Raw genomic sequence first — 14,238 nt, 5'->3', positions numbered from 1 at the left:
ATTTAAATTGAAGGACTACAGTCCTTAAGATTAAAATCCCAAGGATTCACCTTTAGGGAAAGACTCTGTCCTGCCAACTTAAGATGCTGTCTCTGAGTAGCCCCAGTAAAGCTACTGGGTCTGTAAGAGAGATGAAATCCTTGTTTTTAATATTCTTTCTATGGACTGTAACTCTAGGCAAACTTATTTTGTGTTTTTTCTAGAAAGTAGGCTTTTTATTTTCTTTTCTGTGGAATTCATTGTGAAGTACTTGTTCTCCCTTCAGTATACATGAAGTGTAGGTGTTCAATTCAACATTCAAGAATGGTCAGTCCCTTTTTTGGATTCAGTCTTGAACACTGATATATTCATAATGAAAACAAATACAAATAATTTCCAATATTAGTCTAGGTTTCACATTGATTGAACTAGGAAAAGGCAGAAAACCTTTTTACTTCAGTATTTTCATAAAATGCATTGATAATATTCACTAAATACAGAGAAACATAGTGAAAATTAGTTCTTCCTGGATTTTGAACTCATCAAATGTTATAAAAGGTTATTGCTATTTTTTTCCATTACTGCTCATTCTGTACTTGTTGGCTATTGAAAATAATTGATCCTTTCACCTTTATTTTGTCCCTTTACATTTACATAGATAGTCATTATAACTGTCCCTACCATTCTTTTCTTCAGACTGAAAACACACAGCTCTGTTTTAACTATCCTTTCCAGGTTCAATTGTCAAAACTTTTCATCATTTGTTTATCTTCAATTTCTACCATTAATTTTGAGCAGCTGCCTTCTTTACTGACTTGTGACTGAGGTCTACCACTGCTGATATTTTCCTCAAGCGCTTTGTTAGACCCCCATGAGCTACTGCTTATGTTCTGATTGTTAAACTAACATAATCACAGATTAATTTTTAGCTACATTTTTGTTTATCCCTCCTGCTGCACAGACACAGGGTCATGAGTGTTGACACAAGATGTCCATAGGCACAATGTGGGGAGTGAGGGAGGTGTAACCGTCCCTTTTGCAAGTGCTGTTTCCTTGTGAGAAAGTCACTAGTTTTATCTTAATGACACTTCCTCCTGTCTTTCCAACCCTCATTCATCCTCACTATATTTCTTTTCACTTTATTTTTAATAGCTGAAACTTTTCATAATTCATTTCACTTTGATGTTTTCATGCCCAATTTTTTTCACATACCCTTCCTAGGATTTTCTGCAATCTTTATGGTAATAGCTCAGAAAACCTAAAAGGAGTCTTCTCTATGTGGAATGAAAGTGTTATTAAATGAGGACAAAGACAGAGGTAAATATGAAAGAAACCATAGCTCCTGGCTCTATGTTCCTGCTGAGTTTGAAAGTCAGTGGAATGTGGGAGTGCTTCCTCTTCTCAAAGGTAAGATATTTCTAACCAGCACTATCATGCTCTAAGGCACTATCTTACAACACCCATTAGTTGTAAACTCAGCAGGAACTTCAACCCCCTGCCTCTCAAAGAAAAAAAAATATTTTTCCTCTATGTAATCCAGATTATCCAGAAAAAAGGAGACAAGATACAAATTACATGTAAAGAAAATATGCTACATTCCCATTCAAGCTGGTGTTGACAATACATTATACAAAAGTCATGATCACACAAGATACTGAGTATTTTTCACTTAAATGAATTTTAGTAGGCTCAGGATTTTCAGATTACTCCTCCTGTGTGCCATGAGCTCCAGGGATCAGGAAAAGACTGCTGACTGAATCTTCTACACTCTACTGAGTGTAAAAGAGAACATTCTATACTAAAATGAAAACAAGTGATATTGAAAGGGAATAGACACACACAGGTAGTAAAATGATCACTTTTTCTGAGTCTAGGAGCCCAAATTGCTGATCTCCTCAGTAGTCTTTCTTGGTAGTATACCAAGTAAGGGCTGGCAGAAGTTTGAAGCTGTTCATTTAGGCACAGTTGCAATAAAAGCAGGCTTTGATCCCCAACATATCTTCTTGAAATTAATTGTTCTTTTGATACAAGTATTATAAAATATTCAGATTGTAGTTCTTGTATTTCAATTCCTAAATAAAAAACACAATTTATTATTATTATTTTCCAAAGAGATAGACAAGGGACAGACATGGAAGGGCCAAAATCCTTGAAAAAGTCAGTGTTGCAGACAACCATTTGGTCAAGAAAGGAGTCAAAGAAGCCTTTTCTGTAAAGATAACCATCTTCACCATCCGCCTGAAGAAACACATTGACTTTTTAGACACCTTAGAAAATTTCAAGACCTCATACTTTATTTCCCATTTTTTTAAGGTCAAATACACCCTTTCTCAGCTACAGCACTACAAACTCACAAGGTCCACTAAGTTGTAACAATCATCATACAAAAAGTTTCCTTCTCACAGGCCTCTGTCATTTGTGTTGTAAGAAAGCAAGAAAGTTGACTGATTCAGATTGCATATATGCTCAGTATTCACATATTTTGTCCCAGCTACATGAGAATTAGTGAAAATACTTAGATTGTTGCCAAGCTAAAGAAGATCTGTGAGCAAATCTTTTCTTGTATCTTGTTTATAGGCACTTAGTCTGGGACTAATTTTTCTCTCTGTTTATACTATGTATCTCTAGCTGGTCTCTATTTTATGGTAGCACCATCATATAAATATTAAGGAGAGCAATATAACAAGAATTCACTGACAAATTGGATCTCAGTCAACACTTTTCCTCCCCTCTTATGGATAAGAGCATTCACCTCTCCCTTAAAAATCTTTTCTAAGATTAACAAAAGATAATTGCGTCCTGAACCTTGTCATTGTACACATCAATTAAGAAAAGGCAAGACTCACAGATACTTGTCCCTCATGTTGTTGTCTTCTAAATTCTATTCAATTACATATTACCTTTAGTGCTTTAGCAATGATCATTCTGGTTAAAATATATTCTCAAATGCAGTGGTATTTTTAATGTTTCAATAATTTTAAGGGATTTTAGGAACATTAGACATCTGTTGGATACCCACACATCCTTGAAATGAAAACTTTAATGTGGAAAAATGGATATGAGGATTTTTAAATTAAAAATGCAACAATTCTAAAAGGAAAACCATGAAAGACATATATTAAAATGGCAAAGGTGTCAGAACATCCTGTTGGAATGTGTCAGTCAGACGACATCATTATATTCCTGTTCTGCATGGTGCTCTTTTTGCCACCGCTCTCACTGAAAGGCAGAGCATGACTAACAACATTCAAGTAAGAAGAGGAAGGAGACAGAAAAAATCAGGTTTTATTTAGGTTTCTGCTGTTGACCATAAAGTTCTGGAAAACCCTTATAACTCAGTCTTCTTGGAAAAATGCTAAAAATCAAAATTCACAGGAAAGAGGTGACATGAAGGGCAACAAGGAGAAAAGTCACGTTCAGTTCAAGTTTTTTCTACATTTATGGCAGAGGGTATAAGATCAAATGCTCTTTCCCTGTTACTTCTTCACATGACTAATCTTCCTTCTCTACTCTGTATATTTTGTAAGTGGCAAGGTGCCACTTTGTGTCAAATTCCACTCATCAAATTCTTTGTCCACATAAAATCCCAGATTTCAGAGTGACTTCTAAGTGGTATCCTCAGCAATGTGTAGCTAAACCCCATAAACATGCAAATATAGTAAACTGCATGCAAAGGCTGAAGTAAAGTGCTGTCTGCAAAAAATTGAAGATTTTAGCATTATGAGGACTATATTATAACTAGTAACTATTATAGAACCTATCCTAAATCAAAATTTCTCTGCAAGTACAGTATAACTATATTCATGTGAGCAACTAAAAGAAAATACTTTTTTATAATCAACAATATTCTTACTTCTCCAGTTTAAATAAACTTTACTTATTCTATTCCTGGTGGGTTTTATGCTCTCCACCTGATTATGAATATATTTGTATTTCCTCTTTATTTAGTATTTCAGTTTTCTATATTTTCCATAGCCTAATTCAAATTCTGATCATCTTATTAATAAGAATGAATTAACACATCATAGAGAATGTTCTTCACTGCTAGATAGTTACCTTCACATGTCAATGGGCTGCTGAGCTACTTTCTCATTCTCTCCTGTCACTTCAGGGCATCTCAGTAAACTATGATTTCAGAGTTCTAAAACAAACTCCAAAGCTGAATCACAATATGGGACACCCCAGATTTCTATATAATTATGCTTCATTGAACCAGAATTATATCCTTAAGCAAATATATGTAAACCTTTATGAGGAAGAAGACAAAAAAAAAAAAAAAAAAAAAAAAGGAAGGGGGTGGGGGAAGAAGAAGCAAGACAATACAGGTCTACTTCACTCATTCACTCAAAGGTCACAGATATCTTTCAGCTGCAAACACTTTTTTGTAATAGATTATGTGCCCTGCTGTTGCAAAAAACTTCATTAAATAATCCCATTCACAGTATTTTTCAATATTAATTTCCCTCAGAAATATTCCTGAAACATGTATGCTACATTTGATCACAGAAAGTTTATAACTGTTTGTTTTTGTGCAAATGTATTTTAATTTAAATCATCTTTTTCTCTGGTGTTTTTTTCTGGAAAGCAAAATATATCCTCTCCCAGATTTTATCTTACAAAATTTTCTGTGCTCAATAAGTTGCCTTCAATAAAATAAAGTCTTCATCCTTCTGGTCACTTCACCTTTAAAAAAATTATTTCCAGAACTATATAAAAGATTCAATATATGATTTTTGCAATACCTTGTCAATTGTTATTGATGTTTCCTTTTCTGTAACAGAAATAATTTCCAGATAGAGCCTGTGGTGGTATGTCCAACCCCTCACCTCTTCCCATTCTGCCTTAATACTCTAGTCATTCTGTAATTGTTCAGAATGTTAATTTCTTTGACTTTGGATCTTTTGAAGTAGAAAAAAAAAATCCATTTTATAGCAAAAATTTTTTTTAATATATAAACAGATGAACACCCATATTTCAATCCATTTCTAAGATCGTCTAATTCTTTCTATCAGATATTCTGAACTACTTCTGAATTTTTATTAACTTCCAATTTTCTCTCATCAGAAAATTTCATGAGTAACTTATGGGGTTTTGTGAACATCAGTGAAAATCAAATTGATTTCTCAAATATCCCATAAGATAGAAGTAATCTAATGGATAAAACCTTCTTGGGTTTCCAAAGGTTTGAAAAGGTTCTTGCCAAATGCTTTTAAAGAAACTGATCAGCAATGCCATAAAAGAGCTTTGCAATGTCAAATTATTTAGAGAAAGATAGGAAATGAAGGTAAGAAAAGTCAGTTCTCAGGAAAGAGAGGTCAGCTATTGGTGACCACCAATAACTGAATAATTGATGATGAGTTACACTTGACATGACTTGTGAAAATATCAATATACAGTTTAGCAAAGGTGACCAAGTGACAAAATTTGTTGGTGACAGGAGTTTATTCTAGATAGTAAGGATAAAGTCTGGTTTTAAGTAATTGCAGAAGGAACAAGTAACTAGCAGAAACTAGCTGCTAAAATGGCAGATGACTTTCAATATGAATAAAGATAAGATTAAGGGCAATAACAATTGTCTTTACAATTGTAATAAAAAATTTAATAAACCAATCTAACTTCTCATAAAAAATAATCAGCTCTGAGCTGACAATCAACCCCTCAGAAACATGGATAGGGGTTACAAAAGCAGTTATCACAAAAATCATTAACTTGATATTCAGGAGTTGCCATAAAAGCAAATCAGGATATTAGAAGTTAGTAGGGAAAAAAAAAGTGATGTACTTTTTCCATGTACAAACCCAATATTATTCTGCATTTTCAGTACTACGTAAAATTCTGTTTCGTTCTTCTCAGTAAGAATAAAATAACAATGGAAAAGAGGATAGAAACAAGATCAAAAGTATAGCAAAAACATCCCAAAGGTCAAAATCTTAGTATGACTAAAAGGAAACACATCATAAATATTTTAAATACAAATACATATAACTAAGAATTTTTGTTTATAAAAACTGAGCAATATAATCAGGCTAAAGCGAGCAATAATTATACCAGCAATCATAGTCCGAATGCATATTGAAAAACCTCATTACTAATAGTACTGTATTTTTGTTGCTGTACAAGAAAAAAATATCTTTTCTCCTTTCTTATGCTTATCCCTATGAAGTCCATCCAGGTCCTAAGGTCAGTGTCACCGTTCTTCCTCAAACAGAGAAGAGTTGTAATAACAGGAAATTACTGACATCCTGAGGGGCATGTCCCTTCGTCTTCAGTGTTGACATCCATTTAGGGATTATTTTCTACGTTTTCTAATAACAGCCCTCTCCTTCTCATTGGTTTCAGTAAATTTCCCTTCACCTGGCAAAGGATGGACAAAATAGACAGCTCCACCACTGCCCTGCCACTGGAGACATGTCCAGCCTGCATACTGATGTACTAGCCTGCCCTTGGTTTTTCTTCCACTCCCCTGCCCTGTCCAGCCACTCCAGGTCTATGTCTGACAACAGTTACCCTCACCAGGCCTATTCTGACCCATGTCCTGAATGATGTCTCAACATTGTGTCATCTCTCCCTGCCACCATCAACCTCTGGGGACATCAGCCTGTTTCTGGCTCTGGTCACCATGGCTGGTTCTAACAAGCTAAAAAAATCTCAGCTCATTAAATTTCATTTAAATAAATTTCTTGCCAATTATCACTTTTTAATTATTTGTTAAGGTAGTGAGTAATGAAATATTTGGGGAAATGCCTTCCTTCCCTCTTGTTGAGACTCAGCTTCAGTGCAGCTCTTCCCCTTTCCTTGTCTCAACCACTCTTATTTTCAGCATACACTACACTCAGTCCCTCCAAACCCTTTTGATGGGGAAACAGGCAGTGCAGAAAGTTGGGAACAGTACACAGAGATTTCTTTCTGCAACTACTTCTTGTTTCATAGTGCTCCCCAGCTCTGGCATGGGTTGCCTCTGGGCCACAGTCCCTTCAGAAGTGTCCCTGCCCCAGCACAGGCAACTCAAAGGATGCAATCCCTCAGGGGTCTCCCTTGTCCATCACAAAGCACCATCTTTCAGGGGTTCATCTCTTTACATGTTCCCAAAAACGTATCTTTTCACTAATTTCCCTCATTCTTTCTCCAAATACTCTTCACATAGTCTTCATGTGTCCCATTTTGAGTGTCCTCCTGTGTCTCCTGTGTCTTGCTTGCATTTCCTGCCCTCAGCAGCTGCCATCCTTCGTCAAACATGCCTGAAAAGAAATGACATGCAATCCTCTGTTTGATTAAAGTTTTGGGGTGTCATGGACTATTTTCCTCCATCTAGAGCTGTCTCGAATCCACTGTGAACAGCACAGGACAATTCATGTACTCCTTCCACAGAGGACACCTACAGCCTCAGCTATCAAGCCCTGCTTCTATGCCCAGTGCATCAGGGCTTCCCTGCCCCCTCCCTAGTTGATGGGACAGGCACTGGCTGGTGAGGACTGTGTCTTGCCAGTCCTATGGTGGATCCTTACATCTAATAATTTCGCAGACCCTAGACAGCCATTGGTCTTTACTATCTTATGACACAAACAAAATTAATGGGTTTTATGCAATGACTATGTAGATTGTAAGACCTCTACCATACCAGGAATTCAAGGAACTGAAGTTAAAACAGGTGTATTGAGTGGCCAGTTGCTAAAAAAAAGCCAAAATGAGCTTAAGTGACACACTGCTGACACACTGCTCTGTAACTTCCTTAAAAATTGTGTGACCCTTTACTCGGAATTACAAAAAAAAATGTATTCAATAAGTCACATTTTAAGGACTGATTATGTAACTCATTTTATTGCCAACATGAAAAATCAACAATCATAAAATGCTAGATAAAATAGAGTGTATGGAGCTTATTCACTCTATCTTAAAAAAAGTTTAGAATGTATCAGTAAGGTATTAACAGACAGATTTTTTTTAAAAATGCATTTCTTCATCAACTTCAATGCAAGAAGCTGAATTTTCCACAGGATACAGAAAAGATCAAAAAATTACTAAGTCAGAAAGTGTCAAGACCTGACCACATGCTAGAGATTCACAGAAAGCTACAAAACAGACTCTTTTTCTGAATTAGAAAGTTCAGAGCTGAAAAGAGATAGAGAATGAGTAAGCATTAGGATGAAGCATCATATGTTGGCTGTGTTCTTATTCTGCCCTAGATAAAGTCACTGTTGAAATGGTACATTTATGAGGACATGGATATCTCTCACATCTACCACAGACATTCACACATTCTTGTGTTCTAATGCTAATAACTAGTAAAACTACCTCATACAATTCTGTCTAACATAACTATCTCATCCTCAGCATTCACATTCAAATCTTTCTTTGAAACATGTAGTTCCTGAGGCCAAAAATAGGTAATTTTTAATTCCACACTAACTCAGTCCATCAATGTCTGATTTTCCTTCCCTTATTCTGTACTTATTGACAAATAAAATAGAATACACAGATTCTTCAGCTGAGAAAAAAAAAAATATATTGTCTCTTGTTGTCTTTGTAGGTTGTCTATTAAGATGCTTTTTCCCTTACAAGTAAGCTCTAAATATATTTGTAATTTTGACCTAGAGAAGTTTCATATATTATCCACATTCAGAAACCTATTTTTTCCTCTCTTTAAATAAGAATCCTGAAACCAGATTTTTATCCATTCTTTTCTATAATTTAAATGGAATCCTTATTTTTTATATAATTGAAAAGGAGCCACTTTAATATACTTCAGAAATGGCATACTGTCTGCCTCCATCTTACATATTTATTATTTGTCAAAATCAAAATGAAGGTATCATAATCTTTCTTGATAACTTTTCTGGAAGAAGTGAATTTTGCAATATTGATAATGTATGGGGCATTGTATCTTATTTTATTTATTTCCATCCACTGTCTCAGTAATGCAGTTAAGTGGCGTCTATTGATCAAGTTCAAATTGTTTAGTGTGCATGTTCTCTCACTGTTTCTTCACTCATTTGTAGATTCCTCAAAAACACAGATACTCATCACTGGAAAACAAACCAGGGTAAAGACAACTAAACTTCTGAGACTAGCCAGAATTGTGTACTTGGTATATTGTTCTTAATTTCACTCATATTTAGTCTACTTCAACATTTATTTTGAAAAATATTTTGATTGTATTTTCTGTTAGATCATAGAATCTTGTAATCATAGAATTGTTTGTGTAGAAAGGGGCCTTAAATATTATCTAATACTCCTGAAATAGGCATGGACACCAGGTTGCTTCACTCAGGCTGGTCTTCAAGGGAGTGAGCATCCACAACTTCTCTGGGCAACATGTTCCAGTGCCTCACCATCCTCACAGCAAAAAACTTCCTCCTAACATATAGTCTAAACCCACCCTCTTTCAGTTTGAAGCCATTCCCCCTTTTCCTGTCATTACATGCCCTTGTCATAAGTGTCTCTCCACTCTTCTTGTAGACCCCCTTTATTTACTGGAAGGCTGCTGTAAGGTTTCCCCAGAGCCTTCTCTTCTCCAGGCTGAACAACCCCAACTTTCTCAGCCTGTCTTCATAGGAGAGATGCTCCAACCTTCTGATCATCTTCACAGCCCTCCTCTGCACTTGCTCCAGCAGATTCCTGTCCTTCATACGTTAGCAGTCCCAGAGCTGGATGCAGCACTCTAGATGGGGTCTCATGAGAGCAGAGTAGAGGGGAGAATCACCTGCCTGCTGGTGAATTTACCTGCTGGTCACATTTCTTTAATTGTCTTCCCAGCCTGCGCTAGGATTGCCCATACCCAAGTGCAGGACTTCACCCTTGGCCTTGTTGAACTTCATTAGGATCACACAGAGCTACATCTCAAGCCTGTCAAGGTCCCTCTGAATGGCCTCCCTTTCCTCCAGTGTAACCTACACCACACAGTCTGGTGTCATTGGCAAACTTTCTGAGGTTTCACACAGTTCTGCTCTCCATGTCACCAGAAAAGATATCAAACAGTGTAACACCCAGTACTGCCTCCTGAGGAATGCCACTCATTGTTGGTCTCCACTTGGGCATCAGATCATTGACTGTAGCTTTTTTAAGTCTGTCCATCCACCCAAATTTCTTATCCACTGACTTCTCCATCTATCAAATCCATGTCTCCTCAATTTAGAGACAAGGATGTCATGCAGAGCAGTGTTTATTCATGCAGGCATCTGTCTTTTTTGCCTGACTTTGTCTTTACTGGGAGGCATTGCTCCTGAGGAGCCATCCCACCCATGCTGCCAATAAGGTCATAGCCCTATAGATGTGTAGTTATTTCTAACTTCTTTTCTTTTTTTCCCAATGTTACATCCATTTGTGTAGAAGCATCTAAGTTGGGTTCCCAGTAAAGGTTTTTACTTTGCACTGAAAAGGTCTGAAAAACCTTCAAATAATTACTTAGCATATTTCAGCAGATAAGCAGTAGTTAATGGGAGCAGCCATTGGCTACAGTTTAATCAAAGTGGCATATCTGTATAGACCTTGATTTCTACCAGCTAAATATTTAGTCTAGACAACATCAGATTTAAACACAGCAGTGGCCTATGCACCTTGCTGCAATATTACAATCCAAGAGGCTGTTCATCTTTTTCACCAAGTGATTTTAAGTAGTCTAATGCCAAAATAACAACGGAGAAATTGGAAAAAAAAATAACCATATGAATTTAAAATTCTTCAAATGGTTTTAAACTGCTCTTATGAAAAGTAGAGTATATGATGTATGGATTAAATTGTTCGCTAGAAGCTTTTGTGAATATACCTGTCTTTCACTAACTACAAATTTCCTCCAAAATTAATGTGACAACTCCCTTTCACTCCTGTATTACTCAAGTATTTTTCCTAGTCATTCTTCTGCAATAGAGAAGAAGAAGAAAAATCTGAAGAAATCCCTGAATAAAAATCTGTTTTATTTTTCAATTATAATTTTTCTTTCAATCTTTTTATTAACATATGGGTATTTCCCTAGTGAGGATAAATTTTATCATTGGTTTATTTGGTTTTGTATGGTAAGGTTTTCTCTTTAACAAGGTGAAAGACAGACACAGTTGTTTAGATGAGAACACACAGCTGATTAGAAGAGAAAAACCTATTTTGCTAATGGGCACAAGGTAGGCCAGACTAATTTTCACTTTAAGTAGAGTCTTTCTCTTCAATCACTTTATTGAGTAAAGGCCAACTCAGTAACAAAGGTGGGCTATTAATAAAGAGTTGGTCTTCTAGTGAAGAAATTTGTTCTACACATGATGTCTCAGTAATTACTTTCCAGAAGGCAGTCATTCTGTGGATTTAGCCAGAGGCATAAAGCTAGCAACTTCATCTCAAACTGAAAATCTATCCATCAGGATTATCTATCACCTGGAATATTAGATACAGTTCAAATTCTGAATACATCCACAGAAATGTAGGCACTGGTTCTTTAGTAGTGTATGATCAGTGATCTTCTTTGACCCATCTTTGCTAGAGGTAGGGCCATATTTCTGTTTGGCATGAAAATTTTTCAGAGCATTATACTTAGACAAACTGATAAAAAGCTGGCATCTCAGAGGACCACTTCAAACAAGCAAATAGCATTCAGGAAAATGTGTTGGTTCAAAATGTGTTCTAGAAACAAGTCTGCAAATTCCTCACAGAGAGAGGTGTCTTGAATCAATATGAAGTAAGCATGAGAAGGCATCCACATTATGTAGAAAAAGGAAAATGGAGGTATGTTTTATTATTCAAAAATTCAGTCATATTATCCAGAACTTAGTGAAAAAACCTTTTCCTGGTATTTTTTAATAGAGGTAATTAAATAAAATTCAGAAAGAATCTTAGCAGCAGAGAGAAAAATGCAGTTTTTCATCCTGCTGAAATATTCTAGCCACTAGTTTTCAGTATCATATTTACATTTCTTCTCATTTTTTCTCACTTTCCCTCCTATTCTTTCCCCATAAATCTTATATTCTTAACTATGTAGTGACAGATTAAACAGGAGAGCTGGAAACGACCCTCCTTTTCATATATGTCTTTCTTCTTCCCTTTCATAGTTTTCCCACAGTGCAGGCTGTTGATTAAAGCATTAAGTTTGGGATGAAAGTGAATCTGGGTGTCTGAATTCCCTCATTCTGAAAAGATCAGTTGTCTGTCAATAGCATATTTTCAGATCAAGCCATGTAATAAAGCAGTCTTCATTCGAGGAACTACATTATAAAATAATCTTCTAAAACAAAAAAATATTTTTAAAGAGAACAGTCACAAATACAATTCCAAAGTTAATGTTCTCTGTTATCAGACAGAGAAGAATACAGACATAAGAATATCTCCTACACTGAGCCATTAAGAGGATTTAAACTAATGGAGATCTGAATCACTCAATAACTAAATATGTAAGTGTGTATTCAGCTGGCAGAGGACATTCTAGCAATGCCCCATAATAGATGAAAGAGTGTAGGAATTAAACACTGACACTTTGGTTCCCATGCACAACTACATGTCAGAATTCTTTGCTCTGAGTTTGCTGAGTTAAGGCAGAGTTTACTTGGAAAACAGTATTCATATATGCTCTTTAGAAAACTGCCTAATGTATTACACACAAAATAAGACAAATCAAAAACCCAAATCCTGGCCCAAGGAGTAAGATGGCACATTTTTTCCATTCACTGTTCAAAGTAAAAAATTATTTTTGAGGTAAGAGAGCTAAAGCTCCACATATTCTGTATCCTAACAATCACCTAGGATATAGAATATATTTTTGCTTGACTTAGAGATAATTGAATGCCTATAAATACCACTGAAAGCTAAGACATTCTAAACAAAGCTCATTTCCTTTTGAAATTAGCTCAATAAAAATACTTAGCTTTAGAAATATGTCTAAAATCAATATAATACAGAACGATGGGTTCATTTCAAAAACAACAGATATAGGTTTACATTCCTCCAAAAACAGACAAAGAAGGAATGGCATCAATCTTGTTCTTTACAGACAAAATTAAAATGCCTACAAATACAAATAAACAAGTATATAGTGCATGTATTTACTAGACTGAAGAAAATCTTTCCTCAGATATCTTCTTTCCTATGGGTTCTAACAGACTCCATAGACAGTTTGATATATTTTTTTGTTAATTTTCTGTTTTTCTCATCAGAAAAAAGGTGTCTTCATCCAGGCTGTATTTGAATTTTAGGTACCACATATTTACAAGAATGATCCACTTTGTGCTGTAACAGAGAATTACCACAGGAGGAATGTTCATTGAATATCTTATTATGCCTAGGCAACTTTGATTGAAAAGGCTGTCAAACCTTTGGGTGAGTGCGGCATGGGTTTTTGCTCTCCCCGGCTGCACGTGGCTCTTGGGAGCCCGGCTGTGGCGTAGCTTCCACGTGCTGCCGGGGTTTGCTGCCGTGGGTTCCTGGACACGGCTCCGTGTCTCGGGCGCGTGGGCTGGCCAGCCTCTGTTTCCGTGCGCTAGGGACCCGGCAAAGAGGGAGGAATTTGTCCATTTACTCCGTGCTTGGCAGGAATGGTTTATTGGTCACGCATGGCGCGGTTCGATGAAAAGACGCGACTGCTCCCGGCACTCGCATGGGAGCAAATGGCGTCTGGGTGTCGGCGGGATAGGGCTCTATGGAGGGGCGGGGCGAGAGGATCCATGGCCTGCTGTCCAATAGGGGCGGCTGCCGTGGCGGTGACGCCAGCAACAGCGACCAACCAGAGAACCCCGCAGGGGCGGGTACCGAGCCGCGGGCTGAGTGGGATCCTATGGCTTGGGGTGGCCAGCATGGGGTTTCCCGGGGCCGAATGGCAGGGTGGTTACAGGAGCGGCACAGGGGTAAGGTCCGGCAGCAGGCAGTGTGGGGCCAGAAACCGCGGGGGGGAACAACACGGGGGAAACACGGGATTACAGAATTTATTTTAACATAAATTAAAAACCCTAATCTAAACCCAAACTCCGGGATGCAACAGGTGAGTATACAAGTTGACAATTTTTGATGTCTTAAATTTTCTCAAAGTACTCATTTTTTGTCAGCCACATTGCCACAAAAAAACTATTTTATTTACAAACACAGAATTTTAAAAAACCCCATATGTTAGGTGATGAGATTAAGTCCAAAACTAGTATTATTTTTCTAAAGGTGGCCAGCCAGTACCTAGTGACATTTCAAGTCCAGAATAATTCCTTCATAAAAACCAGGCTCAGCAACTTTTGTAGATGTTACAGACTGTTTGATATATAAGCTTCTTTTTAGATGGTTGTTAAACTATTTTCTTCACTT

Source organism: Vidua chalybeata, chromosome 4, assembly GCF_026979565.1.
Source record: "Vidua chalybeata isolate OUT-0048 chromosome 4, bVidCha1 merged haplotype, whole genome shotgun sequence".
Taxonomy (NCBI): Eukaryota; Metazoa; Chordata; class Aves; order Passeriformes; family Viduidae; genus Vidua; species Vidua chalybeata.
Note: the sequence above shows the minus strand (reverse complement) of the source record.